General features: G+C 39.9%; 1 non-coding gene across 1 annotated transcript; it reads right to left on the bottom strand.

Moving 5' to 3' along the window:
• Positions 1-14,186: 14,186 nt before the first annotated feature.
• On the bottom strand, positions 14,187-14,261 carry Trnas-cga. Its single transcript has one exon. It is a non-coding gene; the product is annotated as a tRNA-Ser (tRNA).
• Positions 14,262-15,582: the final 1,321 nt, after the last annotated feature.

Genomic DNA, 15,582 nt, shown 5'->3' with positions numbered 1-15,582 from the left:
GTACACCTCAAGGAATTTTCTTGATCTCCAAATCAATATCTGAGAGTGGAATATCTCCATTACTGAAGAAAGGTGTCTTCTCCTGTGGCAATGAAATTCTGACCTAGTCGATAAAGCATCGTAATCTTGCTTCCTAAACAGGAAGTGGCTTCAAGTACTGAGTTATGGCATTTATCATGAATAGGCGGTCGTTAATTGCCATGCATGCCAGACTCCATCACCTTTGTTATTCCAGCGCCTATCCATAAGTCATATTTCATGCTAAGCATAGCTTCGGTTTTGTAATAACCTATGGGTTAAGCTTAAAATGTAACTACTTAACTGATTTTTTGTAATAACAATAGTTACGAAATATTTCCTACGTGAAGTTAATATCGTAGAAGCACTACGAAACAGGCACCTGTGCTACGCAGTTAGCATCAAATTCAGCAGGAAAGCTACAGTGCAAAGGCACATGTCACATGACGCGACATTCAGAATTTCAGTAGAGTTGCTTGCCGTTACTTCCTAACTGTAATTTCAGAATAATTTTCTCTTTAATTAATCACTTTTAACGTATTTAACCGTCATTTCAGAAACTATATTCGTCACTTTAAAGTTTTTCGTTATTCCATATAAGTCGATACATAATCATGTGATGTTTTCTTAAACTCTTTAGCAACGATATTTTCACTGCTCGCTTGTGTAAACCTTCATTTGGCTATACTTTGTTTGTATCTGCGGTGCTGGTACTTAAAACTGAGACAGAGACTAGTACAATCCCACATTATAAATTCCTATAGTCAGTTTGTTACACGAGCGTCATTCGAAGAGCAAGGAAAGATCGGTCGCGAAATTGAAACCACAGTGAAAATATGATGACGTTTTGATCAGGTGTGTTGGACAGTGTCTCTAGTATGCCCGTCGAACACGTTATGTCGTTCTTTTTAGTTCTGAGCACGCACGGAGCACATAAATATACCCAGAACAGTAGTGTTTCCCGCCAAGCACGAGGGCCTGGTGAGCAGCTTCGCCTGAAGCTTTGCAGACAATATTACATAGCTGTTGTGCGTGTTCTTCTTCAAGACAATTCCTAACGGCATTATGCAGGGACAATGAAGATACTCCTGCATCGTTTTCAATTAGATATGTTTGATTACCCACAATACAGCCCGTAATTGTCTCCCTCTGAGTTTCATCTCTGCTCACATGCACCCGCTTGTTATGAAGACAAAATTTTGGCACAGACAACGAGCTGTAGGCCAGCGTAGAGAATAGGCGGAAAGCATTGGCGGCTGATTTCTAGAACGAGGGTACTGGGGAGTTGGTACAACGCTACGACTAACGCCTAAGTCAGATCGACAACTACGGAGATAAGTAGCTGGAAAATGTAGCTAAATGCTGCAAATAGAACAGTTTGGTTTTCACTGTGCTTTCCATTTCGCGATCTATCGTTCCTTACTTTCCGAACAGGTCTCGTATCTTAAATTAGTAGAAAGTCCAAATCGGAGAAATACTTATTTTATGCTTTGAGTTAATTGTTATTTTTCGTAACTGTCGTCCAACTGTTCTTCTTAAGTAAATATCAAGATAGTGGAATAGGCAACAGCATAGTAATGTTCATGTTAGTATAATGAATCCATCGTCAGTACAAAACGTGATTCATCATGCTGTCTGAACGAAATTCTCGTATGTATGTAAACAAATCTTTTATAAACTATCTTTTATATAGTAGTCATCAGTGTAGCTAAAATTACATTTTCTTAAAATTAGGAAAATACTTAGAACCTGAAATATTTTTTGAACAGAGGAACTTCGAAAAATTTTACTTTATCCGTGAAAAGTATAATCCATCAGGTCAAGACGGCCGTTCAGTTGTATCTATCTCTGAGCATTACACCCTTATTAAATACGATCTTCCGTTGCCACGTACTGGAGCGAGCTTCATTAAGTCCTGCCAGCCTCCAATTTCTTCCGTCCGACCCAATTCCATATCTATGGATGGGATCTCACTTGTTTTTACGAGGGCATCCTTTTGTAATTGAAATATTTCGACGGTGGCTAAATATAAACTGCATTCGATGGCACCTAATAGGCGACTACGACGCTCTCCCAGCACCTACGGTAACTCATGAAAAGCGTTGTTACTTGATCTTAAAATCAGCCTACTATTCGCCTCGTTCCTGTATACGTCAACATTTGGCAAATCTTACAAATACAAAGAGGAGTACAGGTATAATATAAACAAAGACCACCGCAGCACTGTTAAAAGACCTTCAGTCTGCATTTTCTTGCTCTTTAAAAGGAGCAGCAAGCGGCTACACGGGTACCAGGGGTTGCGTGGCGTGGACTGGGCGGTTTTTTCTGTTAGATGGCCTCGGGCAAGTACAGAAAGGGCAACAGCCTCAAAGGGTGCGGGGCAAAGTCAGGACATGTGGGGACCGAGCAGCAATCGGTATTGTAATTGTAAACTGTCGAGACTGCATTGGTAAAGTACAGGAACTTCAAGCGCTGATAGAAAGCACCGAAGCTGAAATCGTTATAGGTACAGAAAGCTGGCTGAAGCCAGAGATAAATTCTACCGAAATTTTTACAAAGGCACAGATGGTGTTTAGAAAGGGTAGATTGCATGCAACTGGTGGTGGCGTGTTTGTCGCTGTTAGTAGTAGTTTATCCTGTAGTGAAGTAGACGTGGATAGTGCCCGTGAATTATTACGGGTGGAGGTTACACTCAACAACCGAGTTAGGTTAATAATTGGCTCCTTTTACCGACCTCCCGACTCAGCAGCATTAGTGGCAGAACAACTGAGAGAAAATTTGGAATACATTTCACATAAATTTTCTCAGCATGTTATAGTCTTAGGTGGAAATTTCAATTTACCAGATATAGACTGGGACACTCAGATGTTTAGGACGGGTGGTAGGGACAGAGCATGGAGTGACATTATACTGAGTGCACTATCCGAAAATTACATCGAGCAATTAAACAGAGAACGGACTCTTGGAGAAAACATGTTGGACCTACTGATAACAAACAGACCCGAACTTTTCGACTCTGTAAGTGCAGAACAGGGAATCAGTGATCATAAGGCCGTTGCAGTATCCCTGAATATGGAAGTTAATAGGAATATAAAAAAAGGGAGGAAGGTTTATCTGCTTAACAAGAGTAATAGAGGGCAGATTTCAGACTACCTAACAAATCAAAACGAAAATTTCTGTTCCGACACTGGCAAATGTTGAGTGTTTATGGAAAAAGTTCAAGGTAATCGTAAAATGCGTTTTAGACAGGTACGTGCAGAGTAAAACTGTGAGAGACGGAAAAACCCCACCGTGGTTCTACAACAAAAACAGGAAACTATTGCGATAGCAAAGAGAGCTTCACTCCAAGTTTAAACGCAGCCAATACCTCTCAGACAAACAGAAGCTAAACGATGTCAGAGCTAGCGTAAGGAGGGCTATGCGTGAAGCGTTCAGTGAATTCGAAAGTAAAATTCTATGTACCGACTTGACAGAAAATCCTAGGAAGTTCTGGTCTTACGTTAAATCAGTAAGTGCCTCGAAACAACATATCCAGACACTCCGAGATGATGATGGCATTGAAACAGAGGATGACACGCGTAAAGCTGAAATACTAAACACCTTTTTCCAAAGCTGTTTCACAGTTGAAGAACGCACTGCAGTTCCTTCTCGAAATCCTCGCACAAACGAAAAAATGGCTGACATCGAAATAAGTGTCCAAGGAATAGAAAAGCAACTGGAATCACTCAACAGAGGAAAGTCCACTGGACCTGACGGGATACCAATTCGGTTCTATACAGAGTACGCGATTGAACTTGCCCCCCTTCTAACAGCCGTGTACCGCAAGTCTCTAGAGGAACGGAAGGTTCCAAATGATTGGAGAACAGCACAGGTAGTCCCAGTCTTCAAGAGGGGTCGTCGAGCAGATGCGCAAAACTATAGACCTATATCTCTGACGTCGATCTGTTGTAGAATTTTGGAACATGATATTTGCTCGAGTATCAAGTCGTTTTTGGAAACCCAGAATCTACTCTGTAGGAATCAACATGGTTTCCCGAAACAGCTATCGTGTGAGACCCAATTAGCTTTATTTGGTCATGAGACCCAGAAAATATTAGATACAGGCTCGCAGATAGATGCTATTTTCCTTGACTTCCGGAAGGCGTTCGATACAGTTCTGCATTGTCGACTGATAAACAAAGTTAGAGAATACGGAATATCAGACCAGCTGTGTGGCTGGATTGAAGAGTTTTTAGCAAACAGAACACAGGATGTTGTTATCAATGGAGAGACGTCTACAGACGTTAAAGTAACCTCTGGCGTGCCACAGGGGAGTGTTATGGGACCATTGCTTTTCACAATATATATAAATGACCTAGTAGATAGTGTCAGAATTTCCATGCGGCTTTTCGCGGATGATGCTATAGTATACAGAGAAGTTGCATCATTAGAAAATTGTAGCGAAATGCAGCAAGATCTGCAGCGGATAGGCACTTGGTGCAGGGAGTGGCAACTGACCCTTAACATTGACAAATGTAAAGTATTGCGAATACATAGAAAGAAGGATTCTTTATTGTATGATTATATGATGGCGGAACAAACACTGGTAGCAGTTACTTCTGTAAAATATCTGGGAGTAGGCGTGCGGAACGATTTCAAGTGGAATGATCATATAATATTAATTGTTGGTAAGGCGGGTACCAGGTTGAGATTCATTGGGAGAGTCCTCAGAAAATGTAGTCCATCAACAAAGGAGGTGGCTTACAAAACACTCGTTCGACCTATACTTGAGTATTGCTCAACAGTGTGGGATCCGTACCAGATCGGGTTGACGGAGGAGATAGAGAAGATCCAAAGAACAGCGGCGCGTTTCGTCACAGGGTTATTTGGTAACCGTGATAGCGTTACGGAGGTGTTTAGCAAACTCAAGTGGCAGACTCTGCAAGAGAGGCGCTGTGCATCGCTGTGTGGCTTGCTCGCCAGGTTTCGAGAGGGTGCGTTTCTGGATGAGGTATCGAATATATTGCTTCCCCCTACTTATACCTCCCGAGGAGGTCACGAATGTAAAATTAGAGAGATTCGAGCGCGCACGGAGGCTTTCAGACAGTCGTTCTTTCCGCGAACCATACGCGACTGGAACAGAAAAGGGAGGTAATGACAGTGGCACGTAAGGTGCCCTCCGCCACACACCGTTGGGTGGCTTGCAGAGTATAAATGTAGATGTAGATGTAGATGTAGAAGATTCTCTGAGAGTGCAGATTTCAGTAAATATGTTGTCCACACAACTGTGCTTGTTCACCGTCAACCACGTCTGAAAATGGCCATACTAAGATCCCATGTCCTGCTTACCTGTACCGTCACCCACACATATTTTACTGAGTCCGTGAAGTTATGACTATTGTTACACATATTACGATTTCCAACATTTTTAGATAAATTATGAAAAAGAATAATGGCGTAAATTAGATCAATACAGCCAGCACTAGCTGCAAACTGGCTTTAAACAAATTCTCATGTGAAAGTTCATTTTGGGTGTAGATAATATTCTTTTTGTGCTTAAATAATTCTCTCTTGCACCAACTGCATTCAAATATGCACAGAGTGAATGATTTCCTGTAATAACAACTCCCTTGAACTATGACTTTATAATCTGTGCACTGCAGAGTAATTTCATCTTTTTTATGGAACTGTATAATCAATTTCACGAATACTCATGCCGTTATGGTACAGAAGAGCCTGTTTTCCTCTGCGCCTAAGAATATTAACAGTTATGACCACATAAACATTAGTCAGATCCGTAAGTACATGGGACTGAGGGAGAAACGGCTGAAAACGACTTGGAAACAGTACTAACCTACGTTTAGATATAAAGATGAAAACAGCTGGATTTCAGTCTATCTCATGGTAGAAGAGGCATTGAAAATTTACAAGGTCTTTCATCAGGGAAAGATTAACTTCTGCGCAATTGAATTAAATCTCTTGTTTCTTAACATCTTTCATGGCATTTATTTAACAGAATAAATACTAGAATGAGAAGCAGTCTGATCAGCTTTCACAAAATTTTATATATGGTTTACTTGATTGACCTGTTTTCTTCCTTTCTTTCGGGTTGTACCACTGTATTTACTTCAGAAGCATGTCAGCTCTATATACATTCAACTGATTTTGGATGTTTTCGTCTTTTAAAAAAGCTCCTCCTGAGCGGTCCTTTACTCTCCACAAAAATATCATCTCTGGAGTATGTGTTTCTCTGCCAGCTATTCTAACCAATTCTTGCATCAACAGGTCAGTATAATGGCATCGTCATAGCTCTGTAAAATTTAATTCATCTACCTCTTCGTCTGCAGTAGTCCGGTTTAGTGTGCTACGTCTTGATTGTAACTTGCGCAGTTTTCCATCATTCTCACTACCATAATGATGCAATGTGTTAGAATACATTAATTTAAGGCTCAGCTATTTTGTATTGCACTTATTTACGATTTCCAATACTAAAACACCAGGATCATCGTTTTAACGAATGAAATTTTGACGCTATGTTCTGTTCGCATTTGGCTTATCCGATGTTTTAATAACAGGAGGTCATTTTTATCATGTTGTATTAGTCCATCATTATTTGCAACACTAATTCATCTAGATTAGTGTGTTAATAATTAATGCAAGTAACACAAAGTATTTAGTGAATAATCTCATAAACAGAAGAGCACGGTTAGCAGGGACGTACAATGCCACATTCATGCATGTGTGTTGTTGCGTTACACATTCCTTTCTACAGCTGTTCAAGAAACTTCATGACATCTAGCCAGCAGGTAAAAATCTTCAGCGACAATTTTATTCTTGCTCCGAAATAACCTCTCACTTCTTTCTTTTGTTCTTCAGTGTACAAATCGAGCAAAAGTGGTGACGACATGCAATCCAGCATGACATTCTACTTCATAAGAAATTCTCCGTCTAAAACTTGCAATTGTTATTTGTTTTATTCGTCTGTCGCTATATGCAATCACAGTTATCAGAGGACTGCGAAACTTTGATCTTAGGTGGTAGGTACTGATTAATATTTCACTGCCATGTGATATACGCCTACTCAGCAACGCTATCTCATGCGTGACGATATAAGTCTGTAAATTGCGAAGTGCAAACGACAGACACTTGTCAAACGAAGCGAAAACTTCAAAGCATTTGCTTGTGAAACACACTGTCACTTCAAAGGACGCCCTGACAGCACACGAGCGAGCTCAAACGCAGCGAAAATCTGGTTTCCGGGAGATGAGCCTGTCAAGGCGAAACGTGTCGAGTTAGTCGCAGCGCGATTGTATGGCAGCGTTACGTGTGGGGAATCAGTGGATAGAGAAGTGTAGGGCGCAGAGACTAGCAAGTATGTGGGTGCGCATAGACTAGCGGATATGGGGGTGCGCAATAGTATCACCGCACGAGATGCTCATTGTGTTGTCTGCATATTTCTAAACGTGTGCTCATCTGAGCGTTTACAGATATTCTCCTGTCGACAGTTCGATGCCGACTGCAGAGGAGTTGACTGACATTGTAAAGAAACCACGCTCGCGAAGCATGAATAAACACACTGACTCAAACTATATATATATATATATATATATATATATATATATATATATATATATATATATATAAAGCAGAAGGACACGTCCTTGCCAATTTAAAAGTTAACAGACCAGTTGTTACATTATTAATTTAGAATCCACAGTCGTAATAAGATTATATTTTATCTGTTGTTTACTGTGCAATGTACAACTATTACCTTAGTTGAAATTGTCCTTATGCTGAAGTATTGTGTATCAGCTACGATCATATTTCTGTACAACCAGTTCTCATAATTACAGGTCTGCTTTTTTGTTACACAAAATTTATCGCTGGAGGGAGTTGGCACCACTTCAGCACACCCAAGTCACCTAATACCCTGTAAATTCAGGGGAGGGGACGATGAGTTGTAACGCGACATTCACCTAGCACATCAATTGGAACTCGTCACTGTGTTCCTCGAACCACTCCATCGTTATCCAGCGTTGTGACATAGCGCATTATCTTGTTGAAAAATGCCACTGCCGTCAGGAAATAGGAACGTCATAAACGGGTGAACGTGATTTGCAGCCATTGTTCGATGCTCCTTGGACATCACGGTACCTTGCACGGGCTCCACTGGAACCATGGATGCATACGTGAGTGTTCCCCAGAGCATAATGATGCAGCCGTCAGCTTTTCTCCGTCCAGCAGTACATGTGTCATGGAGCTATTCCATTGGAAGGCGATTAATTCGTGCCCTCTCATTGGCTTGATGCAGAAGGTAGCGAAAATCAGACAATGCATCGCTCTGTCAGTGCACCAACATCCACTGCCGATGGTCACGTGTCCATTTCAGTCGTAATTGCCAATGAACTCGTGTTAATATTGGGAGATGGATGGATCGTCGCCTGCAGCGCTCCATCGTTAGAATTGTTCGGTGTACTGTGTGTTCTGACAAACATGTAACCGTTTTTTTTTTTTCTTTTTTGAGTCATTAGTTTCATGTGCGAACCTGTTCATCTCAGAGTAGCACTTGCAACCTAAGTCCTCAATTATTTGCTGGGTTATCCCAATGTCTGTCTTGCTCTATAGTTTTTGCCCTCTACAGCTCCCTCTATTACCACACAAGTCATTCCTTAATGTCCCAACCGGAGTCCAATCATCCTGTTCTTTCTCCTTGTCAGTAATATTCCTTTCCTCTCCGGTTCCTTACCTTATCAGTCCACCTGTAGCACCACGTCTCAAATGCTACGATTTTATTCTGTTCCGGTTTTCCCACAGACGGTGTTTCACTACCAGACGAGGCTGTAGTCCCAACGTACATTCTCAGAAATTTCTTCCTCAAACTGAGGCCAATATTTGATATTAGTAGACTTCTATTGGCCGGGAATACCCTTCTTCCCAGTGCTGATCTATTTTTGTGGTCTTCCTTGCTCCGTCGGTCACTTTTTGTTGTGCTGCCTATATATCAGAATTCCATAACTTCATCTGCTTCATGACCATCAATCGTGATGTAAAGTTCCTCGCTGTTCCCATCTCTATTACTTCTGATTACCTTCGTCTTTCTTCGATTTACTCTCAGTCCATATTCTGTGTTCGTCAGACTACCCATTTTGTTCAGCAGATCATGTAATTCTTCTTCACTTTCACTCAGGATGGGAATGTGATCAGCGTATCGTGTCACTGATAGCCATTCACCATGAATTTTACTTCCACTCATGAACCTTTCGTTTATTTCGTCATTGCTTCTTCGATGTGCAGTTAGAATAGTAGGGGCTTAAGACTACATACCTGCCTTACACTCTTTATAATACGAGCACTTCGTTCTGGGTCGTCCACTCTTATTATTCCCTCTCGACTCTTGTACATATTGTATATTACCGGTCTCTCCCTGTAACGTACTCCAATTTTTCTCAGAATTTCGAACATTTTGTACCATTTTACGTTGTCGAATGCATTTTGCAGGTCGACAAATCCTATGAAAGTGTCTTGATTTTTCTGTAGTCTTGCTTCCATTATCAACCGATACGTCAGGATTACCTCTGTGATGCCTTTATCTTTTTAACTGATAGTAGTGTAACACATCCTCAATTTTCTTTTCCATTCTTCTGTATATTATTCCTGTCAGTAACTTGGATGCGTGAGCCTTTAAGTTGAGTGTGCTATAGTTCTCGCAGTTGTTAGCGCTTGCAGTCTTCGGAATTGTATGGATGACATGTTTGCGAAAGTCTGATGTTACGTCGCCAGACTCATACATTCTGCCGTCCAACTTGATTAGTGGTTTTGTTGCTACTTCCCCAATGATTTTAGAAATTCTAGTGGAATGTTATCTGTCCCTTCTGCCTTATTTGATCTTAAGTCCTCCAAAGCTCTTTCAAATTCTGATTCTAATACTGGACCCCCTACCTCTTCTAAATCAATTCCTGTTTCTTCCTCTATCACATCAGACAAATCTTCCTATCGGTACGGAGCTTCAAAGTACTCTTCCCACCCGTCCGTCTCTCCTCTGCATTTAGCGGTCGAACTCCCATTACACTCTTAATGTTACCACCTTTTTTCTAAATTTCACCGAAGGTTGTTTTGACTTTCCTATGTGTTGAGTCACTCCTTCCAACAATCATGTCTTTTCGACTTCTTCACATTTTTCGTGTAGCTATTTCGTCTTAGCTTTCCGCACTTTCTTTTTTTTTCATTCCTCAGTGACTTACATTTCTATATTCTTCAATTTCCCTGAGCATTTTTGTACGATCAGTTGAAGTATTTCTTCTTTTACTCACGGTTTCTTCGCAGTTACCTTCTTTCTACCAATGTGTTTCTTTCCTACTTTTGTGACTGCCTATTTTTGGAGATTACATTCTTCTTCAATATTTTCACATCTCCCACGGCCTGACTAGGCACAAGTTTATCAAAACTAGTCATGACTGTCTCAATGGGAATTCCGCGATCGTTCATTAAATAAAATAGGGCGTTTCAGTCTTCGATCGCTACTCTTTATTTTCAATTACCGGTCTTGGGCTAGCTGCCCATCTTCAGATCTTTTAGACAAAGTTAAAAATGTAATTATTAAGATACAGTTAGTGATGGAAATATCTTAGTTTACAATAAGAAATTTTGGAGCGTATTAAATGCCAACATACCATATACATTTTTTAAAGCTAAGCTCAATATAGTGAAAGCTAATTCAAAAATACATTTCAATAAGAACTGTTTGCAATTAGGTGTTGTACCGAAGTACGCAAGGGTAAAGATAAATAACAGCAGTATCTCAGCGACAAAAGTTAAGAAGAGAGCAGAACAGTCATGGATAACACAGGAGATCAAATCAGGGTACATCGAGAAAGACAAACTCAATAAGTTTGCGTGCGATTTACATATGAAGTTAGGTAACCTATTGTCGCCACTGCAGTTTAGACAAATTGAATATGAGATTGAAGCAAGAATCCAGGTACATAGGAACGAAATCATACAGAGACACAATAAGAAAATTACTAGTCTATGTAGAGCAATAGCAAAGGCAGAGAGGGAAACAGATAAAATACAGTATGTACGTAAGTTTTATGATAGAACCGTTAACCTAACAGATATTGTCTTTTCTAATGTAGAGCAGAAGCATTTGGATAAGGGGCTTAAGCATAATCTGCGAACGAACTTGCAAGATCGAGACATCAAGAGAATGATTGCAGAAGTTAAGGTAGCATGTAGAGACGCTAAGTTAACTAAATTCCAGGAGACATGTATCGCCATCAAAGCCAAAGAGGCAATTGAATGCCAGAAGACTTTACGTAACGGTAAATATAGTGAGATGAGGTTAGTGAAAGAAATTAACTTAAAACCGGATTATAACAACGCAATCGTGATTAAGTCAGATAAGGGCAGTACCTCAGTTGTGATTTACGAAAAGGAATATATAGATAAGACAATGCGGTTTTTTCAGGAAAATGGAATTAAAGAAGTCAAAAAAGATTTAACAAGAAGTTTCAGACAGATTTAAAGGCAAGGATAGAAGCAATACAATTTTTATTCACTCCAAATGAAAAAGCTAGATTAGTAAAGGTGAAACCAAGAACACCAGAAGCAAGAGCGCAAATAAAATTGCACGAGAACAAACCAATGCGTGTTATTTGCAATGGGAAGGAAGCCGTTAATGAGCTCTTGATGGGGCTTTGTACCGTAAGTTACAATCTGCGTGTAAACGCGAGCAAGTTTACAACGTAAAAATTTGTGTGTGTTTTGCGAACTAAGTAAAGGACATTGCAATCCCAGAGGATGCAGTCCTAGCCTCATCGGACGTTGTGAACCTCTACACTAATACACCAATACCGGAAACTTTGCAAATTATAAGGAAAAACCTGATAAAAAATAGGTCAATGAGCATGGGTGAAATCGTCGAACTCGTGGATAAGCTAGAGTTCACATTGAGTTCTAATAGTTTTATCTTTAACGATAAAGTTTTTATTCAAGATGAAGGTTTAGCTATGGGAAACAGTCTATCAGGCATTTTAGCTGAAATTTTTATGAGTGACTTTGAGAACAAAGTTTTTAGCTCTTTTCCAGAAATTAAGGAGAAGTTAATTTATTACAGACGGTATGTTGACGACACTATTTCATTATTCAAAGGGAAAAACGAAGACGTAGAGGAAATGACTAAAGTTTTAAACGAGCAGCATCCAAAAATTCAATTCACACTAGAAATGGAAAACAATGGGGCCATTAACTATTTAGATTTGACCGTCAGAAAGGAGGGAGGCAGGCACGTTTTCGGCGTCTATGAAAAAGACACTTGCTCCGACATCATAGTAGCGACGTCGCACCACCCGGCATAGCACAAAAGAGCGTACTTTCATGCAATGTGCAACAGAACCCTCAGATTGCCACTAAAGGAAGATGAGTTGCAGAAAGATGTAGGTATTATTAAGCAAGTAGCAGCAGCTAATGGATACAGGACACAAGATGTTACACGTATGTTTAACAAGACCAAAAACAAATCCGGGGGCATCAGTAGCGATTCTAGGAAAATTAAAGTTAAGAAGAAGTTTGTCACCCTGACATACAAAGGGTGTGTGTCAGAAATAATTGCTAAATGGTTTCCAAAAAATATCGCAGTGGCTTTTCAGAATGAAGGGCAAATGGCACATAGACTAACACACAAACCAGCAACGACAAAACAAATGAAATACAATAATTCCCGAGTATATAAGGTAAAATGTGCGGAACGTGACAGTTATTGTATAGGACAAACAGGGCGAAATTTTGAAATTCGTTACAGGGAACATTGCAGTCATAGCAATCGAATAGCATTTGAAACACATGTAAAAGGGAGTAGACATGAAGTGAGTAATATAAATGAACAAATGGAGGTGCTACATAAAGCTCCAAAAAGTCTCTATCTCAACGTGCTCGAAGAGATGGAAGTATACGCTCATCAAAGAAAAACCCCAGGCCTACTACTTAATGAGCAAAGTGATTTTATGCACAGGAATTATTATGAGATTTTTAAAGACCTGTTTTAGGCTTACTCTTGAATGCAACAGCACGCCCCAGTGAGAAACAGCTGCAGCGGAACGGCCCTCAGCATACTGGCAGCGAGGTGAATTGGGCGCGGCGGAAGAGGACTCGGCGTGGCACTGTATACGTTCTGACGCGGGGAAATCCACTCCACCACCAATCAAAACAAAGAGGAAACGCACATTTTCGGAAGAACATCTACATTTTAATTATATTTTATGTTTCTTTATAAAGAAATTTTAAATTAATGTAAAAGTTTTTCGTTTCATTGTCCACTCAAAAAAGATTATTCATATGATATTACGTTAAAAATTGTTTCATTAAAAAGAATATTCGCCATTAATATATACGGTGCAATAATAGCAGATGCACAATTGTTATAGGTAGAGGGTACTTTTTACTGTTACCAATCAGGTTACTCTTAAAAACTATGATATAAAGTTTTAACAGATTGAAATTTACTTTACTTATGACAGCGAACCGAGTGTTCTGTACGGACAAGTTACTCTGTAACTACAATATATGGAATGTTGGCATTTAATACGTTCCAAAATTTCTTTTTGTAAACTAAGATATTTCCATCAGTAACTGTTTCTCTCTTATTAATTACATTTTTAAATGTTGTCTAACAGATCTTTAGATGGGCAGCTAGCCAGAAACCGGTACTTGAAAATCAAGAATAGCGATCGAAGACTGAAACGCCATATTTTATGTATACTTCTGTCTAGTTCCTCATAAGACGTCCTTGTAGCATGCGTTTTCTGTTTCTGACTATCATATTGTAGGACTGATGTGAGCACAGAATAATTTCCAAACTGTAATGAGATGTGATCAGCAGATGCTATATACCTCAAGAAAGCTATATGGTGGATGTATCACAATGATCCTATGTGATTTTTGTTTCCTTTTCATGTAGAAGATGGTAGTTTAGTCATCTCGAAGTTCCTCACCATAGTGAGTGGGATAGAAAACTTGCAGCATAAGTGTATGTCACGTGTTGGAAATATCTCTTATGCATTGGAATATTAACAGCTTTGCATTCCATGCAATGAATTTATTGGAACCCACACTGCTTTAACTTGCAAGCACATTTACATGAAGAACCCTCTGGCATTAGGAGTGTGTGAAACTTCCTGGCAGATTGAAGCTGTGTGCCGGGCCGAGACTCGAACTCGGGACCTTTGCCTTTCGCGGGCAAGTGCTCTACCAACTGAGCTACCCAAGCACGACTCACGCCCTGCCCTCACAGCCTTACTTCTGCCAGTAACTCGTCTCCTACCTTCCAAACTTTACAGAAGCTCTCCGGCGAACCTTGCAGAACTAGCACTCCTGAAAATCTCATTAGAAGTGTGTGTTTATGTTCGTTGATCATTTCTCTCTTTCCAGTACCTTCTTGTTATGTAATCCAAACACTGAAATGGTACTACAGAGTTGATAGCTCAAGTGATTTACGTAAGATGTTACAGACTCCTTCCATCTGGAGATCCATCATGTATCAGCCATTAAGCTTTCTTCTTATTAACCCTTGGTTATTTGCATGCTTGCATACACAACGTGTGTAATTGGATATAGTGATATAGGTATGATTGCTATGGGACATTCATTGCAGAACAGTAGTTACAGAATTGGAAGGCGAATGATGGTCTATAACATCAGTGTCAGACAGTTGTGCAAGTCTGGAGCACGTGTTATGCTCTTTCAGAGAGCAAAGAATCTGAGTGTATTGATTACATGGAACTCAGATCATTCTGTTCCTTCATAAAACGTCGAATGTATTGTTTTCATTATGCTCCTACCCCTGATACTGAGTTTGCTCAGGATCCTTAGCTGACAGATTCAGCAAAGGGGTAGCTCGTTTCAAAATGTAGGACTGAGTACTTCTAGAGATATGATTCATTTGTTGGGGTGATAAAAATTAAACGTGTTCGTATGATCTTTCAGCTTCAGACTTTATGCTAGAAATATGAGAATATTTTGTTCCTCCCATCCACATAGGGAGAGAGGAGCATTTTTAATAATATCGTACCGAATTTATAAAACGTTTCGCCTAAGGAATGTAGTTTTTGCACATGATCTGTGCTGATGGCTATTTCCTACATTAGTAAACAGTATTTGTATTGTTCGATATAGGCTGTGTAACAATGTTCGTGATTTGTTCACATGTACACAGCATTCACAAAGTAGTGCAGAGGGTGGTGTAGCAATGGTAGAGAAATTGAGAACCATGCTGCAATGTGTTTGGCTGGAACTATCACGTGAGAGAAGAGATGAGACGTTTCGTTAACCTGATGAGTCGTCGAGAGTGGTGGTTCATAACTGTAGTAAGTGGGTAAAACGCATTTAAATTATGGAAAACCTGATAAATTACGAAAATTAACGGAAAGCACATAAAATTCAGAAAGATGAAACAAAAACGTGGAGGAATGACAGTACTTACATGCCTGTCTAGATGTACCAAAATCATTCCATTACTTCACTGGTACGATTGACAACTAATGATCATACTATCCTTGCTGCAGGGGCTTAAGTTAGCATAGCCCCTTCTTC

The sequence above is a fragment of the Schistocerca piceifrons genome, chromosome 3 (assembly GCF_021461385.2).
Source record: "Schistocerca piceifrons isolate TAMUIC-IGC-003096 chromosome 3, iqSchPice1.1, whole genome shotgun sequence".
Lineage (NCBI taxonomy): Eukaryota > Metazoa > Arthropoda > Insecta > Orthoptera > Acrididae > Schistocerca > Schistocerca piceifrons.
The sequence above is the reverse complement of the archived record's forward strand: the minus strand, read 5'-3'. Positions and strand labels throughout refer to the sequence as shown.